The following is a 14,684-nucleotide window of genomic DNA, read 5'->3' as shown; positions in this document are numbered from 1 at the left end:
CAAAGCAAATACAACAAATTACTTGTTGGCTTTCAATTTGGCACGCTTCAATATAACATCGTCATTCCTTTCTTATCAGATTTCAAGCCAGATTTAATTGAAAAGCAGGAAATTGATAAGAAGAGGTAAATAGCATCTTATCCGTAGGTTAGCTCTCGAGTTAACGCGATTCACCTCCGAGAAGATATAGGCTGAGCTTGTCTTCACATTTGCGTCGTGCTCATGATTAAGTTCTCCTACAAATTGGTGGAACGGGACCGACATGTTTTATGCCGACTCCGAACGGTAGCTACCACAACATCAAGGCGCTCGAACTTTTTTACACGCCATTAAATTACCCACTGTGCAAAGCTTATGGCACAACAAAAGTTCAACATATAGGTACGGCATATCGCGTGATGCGCCTCGGCTGCTTGTACGTGGAGGCCAACGAAACAGAGATACATATGTAGGTACGTACTCCAGAATTTATTTGCTGCTGTTGTTGTTGATGCTTCTTCTTGTTTTATTACTTTTTGATTTTGCTTTTTTACTTTTACTTTGCTTTGTGTCTGAGAAAAATTTATTAGTCAGTCTTGAACAAAGCCGCGAGCAGTAAATGTCGGTTTCTTGTACCGCATAGTAAATATTGGAGGATGAGTTTGTTGTTGTAGTTGCATCGTCCTCATCCTCTTTTTCTCTCGATTTAAGTGTCTATTGATATTGTGCGAGTAAACGTTGCTTTTGTACCGAACGTCAAATGTCAAATTACTATCCTTCCGTACTTGACATCGACGAGGCTCACATTTTGGTCTCTCCTGTGTTTACAAACTTTGTGTTAAAAGTTTATTATTCTTCCTAAAGCCCATGGCGGAACGATACAAGGTGGCAGCATGGCTACATACCAACAAACATAAATAAAAATTTCATGTACTTTATTTTTGTAAATTCAATGGACAAATGTCAAAATCGTACTGCGCCGGGAGTTGATGTATCAAATGAAATAAAAAAAGTTCATAATCAGCTGTCCCATGCTGCCACCTTGTATCGTCCCGCCATGCTAAAGCCGGTACGGTTAATGTGGATGAATTTATTCTTTGCTGTTTGATAGGGAAGACGAGCAAAAGAGTTGTTAACTAACTGGCAAACTATTAATTAAAATTTGGCAATTGAAAGTGATGAAAGTGACCTTTGCAGTTGAAAAGGTTACAACAAAACAAGCAAAAGTGGAAAAATCGATAGTGAATAACAATTTGTTTTTTTGTTGAATTGAAAATTCAAATTATTTAATTTCATTTTTGTTAATAGTGAATTAAACTTCAGAGTAAAACATATTAATTTAATCTATAAATTTAAATCCGCATCGCGACAAAAAAAAAAAGATACTAAATGTTTATCTCTCAATATGATATGACGAGGGCTATACGCACAGTATTTAAGTGCATGTGCACTTAGGGAAGCATTGTAGTCGTAAATTTGTTTGTTGCTGCTGTTTTGTGCTCGCGTGTTCGCCTGCAGAGAATGACTGTATATGTACCTACAAGAGTCTGTCCGTTAAGCGCCAAATACACGACACGAACATTTCCGCGAATATTCCGCAATCTTGTTCGCAGCTTTGGCCATACACCATACGAACTTTTGGCCGAACATTAGTTCTCTTTCAGACAGCGATGAGTATGGACAATAATTGTGCTGCAGCAATAACTGTATCCTTTGTGGCATCAGGATCTACTTCTTTTAATTTTTCGATTAAAGTCGCATAATCATTATTCTTTTTAATTCTATTACAATAATCTTTGCTTTTTACTTGCCACAATGATGGCAAAGATTTATACATTTCAATAAATTAACTCAGAAATTTTTTATTGTCCATTTTACTTTTCCGCGCACGTCTGTTCCGTTCAGAAATTACTACGATTATGAGCTATTTCGCCATACACGCACGAACAGTTTGCGCAAAAGGTCGCAGAAACATGACATAACGGGAATGTACGCGGAAATGTTCGTGTCGTGTATTTGGCGCTTTACTTACCAATATTTTTTTTTCTCAACAGCACAATCTCACGTCTCCGTAAAATATTATGCTTACCGGTGGTATTTTAGCGGTCTTCCCAATTCGTGGTCGCGACGGGAAGTACTGAGGGCTTTACCCTACATACAATTACAAAGGGCGCTGCTGTGGCGGACGGGCTTTTATTTTCTAAATTTTACACTTGATCGCTGAACCCGCATTGTCGGGCAGGTATTCATTCATACGATTAAGAAAATCACAAGCCAGAACAGATGAAAAATGGAGCAAACGTAGCAGAAAATCTATGAGCTTCTTTTGAAACTGGCAGGAAGGTCCAAACAGAGAAAAGCAATGTAGAAGGATACGAAGCAGAGAGCGTAAAAAATCATTTTGGCAGTATAATTTATCCAGCATTAGATAGTATTGGTTGACCCAATCCACCAAAAGGTGCAAGCTCAATGAGAACACCTTTTCCGCGCGAAAACGTTGCTGCGTCACCCTTTATGAAGAGCAAGAGGCTCTAGGCGGCTGGAAGAGACAGCGAAAGGAATAAGGGGGCTTTTAAGAGTCAGCAATTCGAGTGGCAGGAAAGCCGTATCGAACGCTTTCGTTATTTTATTAAAAGACTTAACAATGTTGTATTAACGATAAAGACACTCCCCGAAAGCTTTGGGGAGTGTTGTCGATCTTGATGGTCCTTTGCTGGATATAGATCCGGTACGTTCCGGTAATAAAGCACCATTAGGGTACTAGCCCGACCTTCCCGAGAACGACTTATGACCATATTAAACCATCTAGGCCATACCGCCCTCCCCACCCCCTAGTTCCTTCAGGAACTTTGGGTCGCCAGAGCCTCGGCTGTTGATGAAACAGGATTCGCCACGGGTAGGTGAGGTTGACAATTGGGTTGGAGAAGCTATATATTACGCTAGCAACCCCTTGAATCAATTTGGTATTTTTGTCGCCTCTTACGACAGGCATACCTACCGCGGGTATATTCAAATCCCCCTAACCCGGTGGGGGAAAACTTATCAATCATTGTGCCAAGCGGAGCTAACATCATGTTTATTATTTTATTATTATCTTTTACACCATATTTTGGTGAGTATTATCGCATATGCATCAGCTATACATATATGAATGCACCATGTGAAATGCTCAGCCGACATTGCAGGTTTTTTAGGGCTGTTCTGGTAGATATGTTACTCTCATCTGCTATTGCTGCCAAACGTTGTTGTTGTTCCATACGATTTTGCATATGAAATTCATATTTCATATTAAGAACAGTGATGGCGAATAAAAAGGACGAACGATTTAATACATTTCTTTCACAATCCTATCTTTTCAGTGCAGTACATTTTTATACTCAGCTGAGCAGAGCTCACAGAGTATATTAACTTTGTTCGCATAATGGTAATCCGTAACGGCATAAACTAATCGAGATAGATATAGACTTCTATATATCAAAATGATCTGGGCGAAAAAAGAAATTTATTTAGCCATGTCCGTCCGTCCGTAAACACGATAACTTGAGTAAATTTTGAGGTATCTTAATGAAATTTGGTATGTAGGTTCCTGGGCACTCATCTCACGAAAAGAAGGTAATTTGAAAGTTTTGCAAACTGTAATTTGGCAGTCGTTGAAGATATCATGATGAAATTTGGCAAGAGCATTACTCCTATTCCTATATGTGGGCTAAATAAAAACAAGTAAGGAAGGCTAAGTTCGGGTGTAACCGAACATTACATACTCAGTTGAGAGCTATGGAGACAAAATAAGGGAAAATCACCATGTAGGAAAATGAACCTAGGGTAACCCTGGAATGTGTTTGTATGACATGTGTATCAAATGGAAGGTATTAAAGAGTATTTTAAGAGAGAGTGGGCCATAGTTCTATAGGTGGACACCTTTTCGAGATATGGCCATAAAGGTGGACCAGGGGTGACCCTAGAATGCGTTTATACAATATGGGTGTCAAACGAAAGGTGTTAATGAGTATTTTAAAAGGGAGTGGGCCTTAGTTCTATGGGTGGACCCCTTTTCGAGATATCGCCATAAAGGTGGACCAGGGGTGACTCTAGAATTTGGTTGTACGATATGGCTATCAAAAGAAAGGTGTTAATGAGTATTTTAAAAGGGAGTGGGCCTTAGTTCTATGGGTGGACGCCTTTTCGAGATATCGCCATAAAGGTGGACCAGGGGTGACTCTAGAATTTGTTTGTACAATATGGGTATCAAATGAAAGGTGTTAATGAGTATTTTAGAAGGGAGTGGGCCTTAGTTCTATAGGTGGACGCCTTTTCGAGATATCGCCATAAAGGTGGACCAGGGGTGACTCTAGAATTTGTTTGTGCGATATGGGCATCAAACGAAAGGTGTTAATGAGTATTTTAAAAGGGAGTGGACCTTAGTTCTATAGGTGGACGTCTTTTCGAGATATCGCCATAAAGGTGGACCAGGGGTGACTCTAGAATGCGTTTGTACAATATGGGTATCAAACGAAAGGTGTTAATGAGTATTTTAAAAGTGAGTGGGCCTTAGTTCTATGGGTGGACGCCTTTTCGAGATATCGCCATAAAGGTGGACCAGGGGTGACTCTAGAATTTGTTTGTGCGATATTGGTATCAAATTAAAGGTGTTAATGAGTATTTTAAAAGAGAGTGGACCTTAGTTCTATAGGTGGACGCCTTTTCGAGATATCGCCATAAAGGTGGACCAGGGGTGACTCTAGAATTTGTACAATATGGGTATCAAATGAAAGGTGTTAATGAGTATTTTAAAAGGGAGTGGACCTTAGTTCTATAGGTGGACGCCTTTTCGAGATATCGCCATAAAGGTGGACCAGGGGTGACTCTAGAATTTGTTTGTACGATAAGGGGTCAACCGAAAGGTGTTAGTGTGTATTTTAAAAGGGAGTGGGCCTTAGTTCTATGGGTGGACGCCTTTTCGAGATATTGCCATAAAGGTGGACCAGGGGTGACTCTAGAATTTGTTTGTACAATATGGGTATCAAATGAAAGGTGTTAATGAGTATTTTAAAAGGGAGTGGACCTTAGTTCTATAGGTGGACGCCTTTTCGAGATATAGCCATAAAGGTGGACCAGGGGTGACTCTAGAATGCGTATGTACGATATTGGGTATCAAATGAAAGACGTTAATGAGTATTTTAAAAGGGAGTGGACCTTAGTTGTATATGTGAAGGCGTTTTCAAGATATCGACCAAAATGTGGTCCAGGGTGATTCAGAATATCATCTGTCGGGTACCGCTAATTTATTTATGTATTTAATACCACGAGCAGTATTCCTGCCAAGATTCCAAGGGCTTTTGATTTCGCCCTGCAGAACTATTTCATTTTCTTCTACTTAATATGGTAGGTGTCACACCCATTTTACAAAGTTTTCTCTAAAGTTATATTTTGCGTCAATAAACCAATCCAATTACCATGTTTCATCCCTTTTTTCGAATTTGGTATTGAATTATGGCATTTTTTTCATTTTTCGTAATTTTCGATATCGAAGAGTTGAGAGTGGTCATAGTCAGATTTGGGCCATTTTTTATACCAAGATAAAGTGGGGTCAGATAAGTACGTGAACTAAGTTTAATTAAAGTTTAGTAAAGATATATCGATTTTTGTTCCAGTTATCATGTTAACGGCCGAGCGGAAGGACGTACGGTCGTCTGTGTATAAAAACTGGGCGTGGCTTCAACCGATTTCGCCCTTTTTCACAGAAAACAGTTACCGTCCTAGAATCTAAGTCCCTACCAAATTTCACAAGGATTGGTAAATTTTTGTTCGACTTACGGCATTAAAAGTATCCTAGACAAATTAAATGAAAAAGGGCGGAGCCACTTTTGTATTTTGTTGCACCATATCATTACTGGAGTTGAATGTTGACATAATTTACTTATATACGGTAAAGATATAAACTTTTTTTTTTAAATTTGAGTTTAATAAATTTTTTTTTTTAAATTGGGAGTGGCATACATATAGTAATAGGAGTAACGTTCCTGCCAAATTTCATCATGATATCTTCAACGACTGCCAAATTACAGCATGCAAAACTTCTAAATTACCTTCTTTTTAAAGTGGGCGGTGCGACGCCCATTGTCCAAAATATTACTAATTTTCTATTCTGTGTCATAAGTTCAACTCACCTACCAAGTTTCATCGCTTTATCCATCTTTGGTAATGAATTATCGCACTTTTTAGATTTTTCGAAATTTTCGATATCAAAAAAGTGGGCGTGGTTATAGTCCGATTTCGTTCATTTTAAATAGCGATCTGAGATGAATGCCCGGAACCTACATACCAAATTACATCAATATACCTCAAAATTTACTCAAGGTATCGTGTTAACGGGCGGACGGACGGACGGACATGGCTCAATCAAATTTTTTTTTTCGATACTGATGATTTTGATATATGGAAGTCTATATCTATCTCGATTCCTTTATACCTGTACAACCAACGGTTATCCAATCAAAGTTAATATACTCTGTGAGCTCTGGGTTCAAAAAGAACACCAGGAAAGGAAAACAAATTTCCACATCTCAAAGAGTTTTCGAGATACCGATGGAAAAAACTGGCTTTCTTTTAATTCCAGAGACTTGAGATAAGCTTAAGAGCGCTATAACTTTTTCAAATGTACTTAAGAAACCGTAGAATATTGTTTAGAAAAAGTAAAATTTACTATTCTGAAAAATATTTTACAGCTTCTGACAAACAAGTGTTTATTCCAGGGACGGAAACTGTTATTCCTTTTATAATATAATTCCTTGCAAAACTATTAATTTTGTACTTTTAATATATTTGGATCGAGATACAAATTATTTTCCGATATTTATTAGCTGAGTCCGATAGAACTAGTTAAACTCGGATTTTTTAAAATAAAATAAATAAAAGTCCGGCTTGATAACGAAGAAACGGCTTATCCGAAATAAAAAAAATTTTAGTGCGGAGAAGCCGTTTCTTTGTTATCAAGCCGGACTTTTATATTGGCCTTAAAAAATAAAAGTCCGGATTTAACTTTTATTTCAGGACATTTGTTTTAAAAGTCCGAGTTTAACTAGTTCTATCGGACTCAAAAAATAAAAATACAGATTTTACTTTTATATGTGGACTTTTATGGAAAAAATAAAAAGAATACATGATTCGACATGATATTGCTATAGGGATACCTGAGAACTCAAACATTTTCACCTAGGACAATTTTTTGATCTGGGCCTTTTCGACTCCGAAAAAAAATTATTATTTTCCGTCCCTGGTTTATTCTGAAATCAATTTTACGGTTTCTAAAGTAAAAGTACGGTTTCCGAAGTACACCTTGAGAAGGAGCGGTTGTATTTTTTAGAACTGTCACAAAAAAAAAAAATCATTTCACACAAATTTACCCAGCCCTATTAATTGTAAATAAATCAAATATGTGTTTTATGATATTTATAGCAGAGCGATGAAAATTAAGTTTCAAATGCTATATAAATAAATAGTAATATAAAGCTTAGTTCAATAATAAGTAGTATAAGTAATTTAGATTCGCATAAAATAGCAACATACATTGGAATCCAATTTCACGCAGGTCCGTTCTATAGAAAAATAGTTTGGTCCTTTGATTACAAGTTTTTGGGCGTTTTACAAGAATGACAGCATATATTTCATATATTTTCTGTTCAATTAGCATCTTAGGCACTATTTATTTTGGTCTCTAATCTCAAAATACTTAGGCCAGTTTTTCAGTACAAGTTCAACACAGTTTGTCAGTTAAACTACGCTTAAACTTATTCTGCAGTTTTTCAGTCTACTTTAACTGAAGTTTAAGCTGAACTTAAGAGGCCGATCTGGCAGGGTTAAACTCTAGTTAACCTACCAGTTATTTGCATTCGTTCGAAATGACGTGGAATATACCCAACATTTAATGGCTTGAGTACCATTAGAGCTCATGTTGATAACTAGGCATACTTCTAAAATTTCAAGAGTTGTTTCCAAACAGTGTCTAACTCGAGAATCATAGCGTACTCAGCAAAAGAGGGATTTTTTATAAAGCAAAAAATGCTACTACTTAAGTTGAAAAAATTTAATTAACAACTTGTGGTTCTCTAACTGGACTCAAATGTAAAATTCCATACTACAGTATTTTGACGAAAATAATATAAAATATATATAAAATATTTTTGATTAATTACGCTTCATTACTGCTGTGAACCAGGAATTTATTGCTTCTAATAAACAGCTACGTTAGAGATTTTTTTTCTCAACTCCACCTCAACTCGATATCCAATGTAGGATATAAACCGGAGTGTTGAATATTAATTTTAGAAATTTATATTTCTCAAAATCTCTCGCAATTTGGATAATAATTGAAAATATTAATGAAGTTGGAGATCAACTCGAAAACTCTTAATTTTACAAAATTTTTCAAAGATTGATGGGAGAATGAAGTTGGACTCGAGAACTATCTGGTTTAAAAATAAATAAATAATGATGTTGATTATCACCTCCGGAACTAGATATATATTTCGCTGAAGAATTTTTTTTCCAAGTTTGTTAGGTAAACAAAATCCACCTGTTGCCGTATCTACAAATTATCTAGATAATAAAAAACCAATGTTGCCGACAAAAAAAGCAACCCCAAAGCCGGCCTTAAACTGTGACTGAAAAACTGTTGAGTAATTTAAGCGAGTTTAAATTTGACTAGAGTTTAAGCAAACTTCGTTTAAGCTTAGTTTAACCAACTTCTGAAAAACCGGGCCTTAAAATAAAAAAGTAAGCTGAATGAGCTTCCAAAAATATTTGATTGTATAAATAAAATGTTTTCACCATCTACCGTTAAAACTAGCTGATACTTCATATGACAGATCTTCTAACGATTTCTGTTAATGAGAGCGACAGTTTGGGCAATGGCTCACAATTGCCTTGTAATCTTTCTATTTGTTAAACGTCACAAAATCGAAATAATAATCTGTAAAGTAATCTTAAGTGACTTTAGTTTCTTATCATCTCAAAGCTAATAAAAATTCTGCATAGCTTAAAATATTTGTAAATAACAGGAAACAAGTTATAAATAATTTGGGAGATAAGTGTATACTGCGACACTCGTCGTGTAAAAGCATAAACACTTTAACACTTTAAAATATATTTGACCTATTTGATTTAAATTGACATCCGACCCCCAGCGGGTTAGGGGCTTAGCATATACCCGCGGCAGGTATGCCTGTCGTAAGAGGCGACTAAAATACGAAATTGATTGAAGGGGTTGCGAAGTGCAACCCTTTAAATGGGTTACCAGTGCAATTTATAGCTTCTCCAACCCAATTGTCAACCTCCACGTGGCGAATTCTGTTTCTTTAACAGCCGAGGCTCTGGAGACCCCAAGTTCCTCATGGATGTAGGGGGTGGGAGGGCGAGATGACCACCGGTAGTAGCCGGTTAGCTTTGCCTTATATGTAACCTTTAAGTAATATATTTATATCTTTTGCTTTAAGGCATCGAAAATTGAAAAAATCTTTAATTAAAGTAAATGAAAGAAGCACAGAGAATATGCCGAATAGAAACGAGTTAAAATTGTGTGGCATCGTATGGGAATAAGTTTTCTACAAAAAGGAGAGAAAATTTTTTCAAATATAATTTCATAAAGATGATTTTTTTAATAAATTAGTTTTTTATTAGTAGTCACTAAACTGTTGAATAACTTCAATATTACAATAATGTAAAATGGACTTTATTACACTACTTTATTAGACTGCCATACCTTAGCTGGCGCGGCTTTTATACTCTTCGGTTTCCTCGTTTGCATATTTCTAAGCGTTTCTATAGTTTACTATTTGTTTATCAGCTATAAACTCACCAGCTATAATTACAGATGCACGTTATAGCTTCTCATATGCGCGTGTATATGTGAGTGATACTTTCATCGATGATTGCGTACTTTCGGGAGTATCTCAGATATATGCATGTGTTTGTGCGCCTCTCTCCGCTGCGTGTACGTACATATGTGTAGACATAATGATTGATTCGTTTATGTAGATCAGGGCTATTCATTTCATAGCACAATTGTGCCCTCTCAATTCACACGCATATGATTCGCTCTGCCTTCGTTAATTGAGTTAGTCGTCGCTTGGCACTTGGCGTAGCAACATCGGTAATGGGTATCGGCTGATCGGTATCAAAATATGTATGAAAAATTATGCGCGATACATATATTTGTTGTTAGCTCGTTGCTTGCCAGTAAGCGACTACATGAAAAATCAATTTACCCGCACGATTGTGCTCTCACTAATACAGGTGCACTTTCAGTTTTGAATGGCCCTGATGTAGATACAAGTGCCTGCTTGCTTTATTGTTGTGGCTTTATTTACTTAGTGTCAGATTAGTGATGTGAGTACAACTTAGTGTCACTAATATTTGTCGCAATACTTTCATAAAGATGATTTTTTAATAATTTAGTTTTTTATTACTAAAATTAGTTTTTTATTACTAGTTCTCATGGCTGGGATACCCAGGTACCATTAGTAGTTCTCATGTATGAACTGCCTTGTGGTACCCGTGTACCCAGCCATGCGAACTAAAAAGAAAAATTATTCATGAACAGAACGGTTAATGATGCACGGCTGTGACATGCCATGAAATGAAAAAAAAAGTTTTACTTTTCTTTCTCTGACTTCTTACAATAAAATCGGCCATAAAAGCAGATGCGTTTACTATACACACAGTACAATAACAACAACGAACATTTTAATAAAAATAAAAGAAATATATAATTAATACAGTAGTACTGCGAGCCATAACAAAACAACAACAAAAACAGTGAGAAAAGTTAAAAAGTTAAAAATGTGCGAACAGTTTTTATAATAAACAGTGCTTGACACAATTATATGACAAGGACCGCACAGACGTTTTTTAGATATCTTTTGTATATTAAGGCCCATTTGCAGAATGGAAAAATATATTTTTAACTCCGATTTAACCTGACACGAGGGGTTAAATTCATAAATTTTTTAAAATATTTTCAAATTAACTCTGAGTTAAAAAGATAACGTGCCGTTGTGCAAGTGGGCCTTAATGCTACTGAGCTGTGTTAATTCTTGCGAAAAAAGAAATTGATCTACGAGAAAACGACAACGCACTTCCTACATCTGCTGTCACTGACCAAGCCTTATTTAAATGTATGTGATGCCAAAACGCGGAGTCCACATCTATTGTGACTCTAAGAGCCCCTTCAAAGAGCAGATACGGAATCAATCTCTTCGCCTTGTATTGATCACGCTATATGACTATGACCGTATGGTCTGCGCTCAAGCTGCCTCGAGCATGTTGTTGTTGTAGCGATAAGGTTGCTCCCCGAAGGCTTTGGGGAGTGTTATGGTCCTTTGCCGGATACAGATGCGGTACGCTCCGGTAACACAGCACCATTCAGGTGCTAGCCCGACCATCTCGGGAACGATTTATGTGGCCACATTAAATCTTCAGGCCATTAGCTCCCTCCCCGCCCCAAAGTTCCATGAGGAGTTTGGGGTCGCCAGAGCCTCGTCTGTTAGTGAAACCGGATTCGACGCGGATAGGTGAGGTTAACAATTGGGTTTGGAGAAGCTATATATTGCGCTGGCAACCTGAAGGGTTGCCCTACACAGCCCCTTGAGTCTGGTATTTTAGTCGCCTCTTACGACAGGCATACCTACCGCGGGTATATTCTGATCCCCTGACCCGCTGGGGGCTGCCTCGAGCATCGTTGCAGTTGTTAACGCTATGTTTTTTGCCAACAGGTCTACAGGTGAAATGTGCAGAATGGCATACAGTGCAGCCGTGGGGTTGTTTTCAGAGCTCCCGTATCTGAGATGTTAACAATGCCTACAAGTAATTGGTGCCGTATTTGCTTTTTTATTTTTGAAAGCGGCTTAGAATACCTTTTTGTTGCCATATTTTATATTCTCCAAGTTTATGGGGAGTTTTATCGATGGTGATGAAACTCTGCCGGATACAAATGCGGTACGTTTCCAAACTGTCTATGTCAGCCCTTCGGCCTTCTTCCGTGACGAACTTGAGGTCGCTAGAGGCACGCCTGCTAAATAAATATGACTCGGGAGGTCGAAAATTGGGGGATCAAGAAGCTTTAAATGACTTTACGAACCTCTTAAATAGGCTATGCTACACAACCGCTTGAATATCATATTCTTAGTCTTAGTTCCCAGATAATTGACCACAGTCTTCCTGACTAATATGAGCAATGACTCCTGCCGTTTGTTGCTAAAGTTGTAATCAGTGTTAGAAAAACTATGTTTTTGTATTTAACGGTAATTTCCGATCAGTTTGGTTAATTTATGTGTATTTTGTTTTTGATTCTGGCTATTCTTGTGTTGTTTCTTTCGCTCATTTTACTAAATTACTTGGCAGCAATCATCAGTGATATATCATCCGCGAACCGGAAAAGTTGTTACGCCTCTTAGCACACTTTAAGCCGTGATACTCAGTAGTTCATTATGTACCCGAGGAGTAGACATAGCATGGATCTTTGTTGAACCCCGCCTGCAATATGAAACTCTTCCGTGCAAGCTGGTTTTTAGTATTCTAGAAGCCGAACTTCAAAGAATGTACATGTATATGATCCAGAACTACTATACATAAGCGCTGCCATCCGCACAACGGCAACGGAGGCTATGAATGTAATACTGAAACTACTACCCATAATAGGCATAAAATATGCAGCATGTGCAGCTATTAGGACGAGGAAGCTGACCACATGGTCTCACTGCAACCATACTGAAATTCTCGACAGATTCTGCATATCAGAATGAACAGATTTCTGCAAACCACATACCAACTGTAACAAGGGATACGAGATATTAATCCCCGAGAGGGATCAGTGGGTGAATACCCTGATTGGCCCACTAACAGCATTCAGATGTACACAGGAGGGAGTGTATATTCGAAACGATTGGACATACAAAGACCGTTTCACCTTCCGGATCACTGTAGCTTATTTTAGGCCGAGCTTGCGGCCGTACAAGACGCTGTGGACTACCTTAGGCAGAGCGCAGTCTCTCAGAAGCACATTTATATTTTCTCAGACAGTGAAGCAGCACTGAAAGCCCTTGACTCCGTCACAACAATCTCTGAAATTTTAGTAGGCTGTCGCAGATCACTTAACGTGATGGCTAAACAGTTTACTCTGCATATGGTATTGGTTCCGGGACATAAGGGGCATACCAGGTAATGAGATGGCAGATGAGCTTGCAAGATGGGGTACCTCCCTTCCACTTTCGCCATCCTGGAAGATGTTGGGTTTGCCGCTCTCCACAAAGAGGCTGTACTGGTGGAAGCGTGAGCCAGGTGGAAGCATCATGATAGATGCCACACGGCAAAACTCACATGACCGGAATGGAATGAGAAGAGATCGCGAGAGCTTCTCACCCCCCGTAAGAGGGATATTTCCTTAGTTGTAGGTCTTCTCACTGGTCATGTTTATATTGGACCGCATGCGGAAAGGATTGGTGCTCCATTTAATGCTTAGTGTAGAAGCTGCGGCAACGAAGAAGAGCCTGAAACTGTTAGGCATCTACTCTGTGAATGTCCAGCCCTCGGTAGAAGATGGCAACGTTTTATCGGCAATATGTTTCTCGTAGATTTGACTGATATAGCTGAGGGCAATACACGACACTTAGTTAGCTTCACAAACTCAACAAAGTGGTTGGTTAATAGAGTAGGAACAAATCCGTGTGGTTTCACAATGGGCCTATAAAGGCCTAAGTGTGGCGCTCCGATGTGGACGACAGCCACTTGAACCTAACATAACCTAACCTAACCTAAACTAACCTAACCTAAGCTAACCTAACTGCCACTGCCAAAAAATCAATGTCAAAAGGGTGTATCCAAGGTTCCATATGTGGCCCTACATTTTGGAACATAATTTTAGATAGCCTATTTACCATGCCACTACCAAATGGATGCCAAATTCAAGCATTTGCCGATGATGTGCTCCTTACCGTGGCCGCAAAAACACGCGCGGAGCTCGAATGTATAGCTAATGCTGCTTTATGCCAAATACATCAATGGGGAAACGATGTCAAACCACAATTTGGTGATGATAAAACGAAGGCAATAGCGCTTACACAAAAATCAAGAACAGCAAAAATTTACTTAAATGGAACTAACTTGCCGTTCGTAGATTCTATAAAACTTCTCGGAGTTATAATAGATAACAATTTAAATTTTATCAGCCATCCACGCTATATCATTGGAAAAACGCAACGAATTTTTAATAATATATGCCAATATGTGAGACCTACATGGGGAATTCATGCCGAAAATGTTGCGATAATATACAGACAAGTTGTCGAGCCCGTGATTACTTACGCATCAAGTGTCTGGGGAGGAGCAACTAACTACTACTGTGTCCGTAAGCTTCTCCGATCTTTTCAAAGAAGTTTTGCTATAAGAGCGATACGTGGCTTTCACACTATGTCCGCAACTTCTGCACTAGCACTAGCTGCGTTCACGCCACTCCATCTTAAAGTTGCAGAAATAAGCAAAGTATACGAGGTCAGAAAACAAGGCGGAAAACCTGGGTTACCAGTAGAAGTTGATTGAGATAGAGATATACATCCGAAAGACTTGCTACACCCAGCCGATCGGCAAACCATTGAATATAGCAAAATCAGTAGACAGGTCGAAATTGATAGCTTAATAGCACATCATACCACACA

At 38.3% G+C, this 14,684-nt stretch overlaps 1 protein-coding gene across 9 annotated transcripts in view; it reads left to right on the top strand.

The window, feature by feature from the left end:
- Nucleotides 1-578: 578 nt before the first annotated feature.
- The window catches only part of LOC137240881 (ethanolaminephosphotransferase 1), a 55,253-nt gene continuing 41,147 nt past the window's right edge, over nt 579-14,684 (top strand). For 3 of the 9 annotated variants that reach the window (XM_067767812.1, XM_067767813.1, XM_067767805.1), the window contains exon 1: nt 585-790. The gene's annotated coding sequence lies outside the window, so the exon portion shown is untranslated. Of the gene's footprint in view, nt 791-1,090; nt 1,221-14,684 lie in introns of those variants that run through there. The other 6 variants (XM_067767809.1, XM_067767811.1, XM_067767808.1 and 3 more) reach the window with 6 other exon arrangements.

This window comes from Eurosta solidaginis, chromosome 2, assembly GCF_040869045.1.
Source record: "Eurosta solidaginis isolate ZX-2024a chromosome 2, ASM4086904v1, whole genome shotgun sequence".
In the NCBI taxonomy this organism is placed as follows: domain Eukaryota; kingdom Metazoa; phylum Arthropoda; class Insecta; order Diptera; family Tephritidae; genus Eurosta; species Eurosta solidaginis.
This window is presented reverse-complemented; position numbering and strand designations above follow the sequence as displayed.